This window comes from Dasypus novemcinctus, chromosome 4 (genome assembly GCF_030445035.2).
Source record: "Dasypus novemcinctus isolate mDasNov1 chromosome 4, mDasNov1.1.hap2, whole genome shotgun sequence".
NCBI classification, from domain to species: domain Eukaryota; kingdom Metazoa; phylum Chordata; class Mammalia; order Cingulata; family Dasypodidae; genus Dasypus; species Dasypus novemcinctus.
In genome coordinates, this window is record NC_080676.1 from 1,414,918 (window position 1) to 1,415,354 (window position 437).

The 437-nt window shown below is 43.2% G+C and overlaps 1 non-coding gene across 1 annotated transcript; it reads left to right on the plus strand.

Moving 5' to 3' along the window:
* Positions 1-235: 235 nt before the first annotated feature.
* On the plus strand, positions 236-437 carry LOC111766928 (small nucleolar RNA SNORA73 family). Its single transcript, XR_002798848.1, has one exon. It is a non-coding gene; the product is annotated as a small nucleolar RNA SNORA73 family (small nucleolar RNA).

A 437-nucleotide genomic window follows, 5' to 3' on the forward strand; every position in this document is an offset into this window, starting at 1 on the left:
CATGAACAATCTGATGCTATATTCTTCCTTTTTCCAGTATCCCTTGTGGTGTGTTGCTTGAGGATCAGGGACAATAAAATAGTATGCAATCCTCAAATGCAGGGTGGGAAGGTAGGGAAATAAATCTTATTGATTAGAGTTAGCAAGCATCTACCCATTGTGTTTGGAATTGCTCTCTTTAAGAAAGTTCCTAGTGCTACACTAACCTACAATGAATTTAAAATTAACCTATATTCCAACATGGATACCCCAAAGGTCACTTTCCCCCGGCTTTGTCCAGGTGGCGCAGGGGAGCATAAGGCTCTGCCCAGTGATGGACAGTCCCATTCCACAATGTTGGAGATGAAGCTGGGCCTTGAGCCTGCACCTACATAATTCTACAGCTTCTCAAGTCCTATGGACAATGCCTGAGGAAACAAACCATGCAGGAATCATAT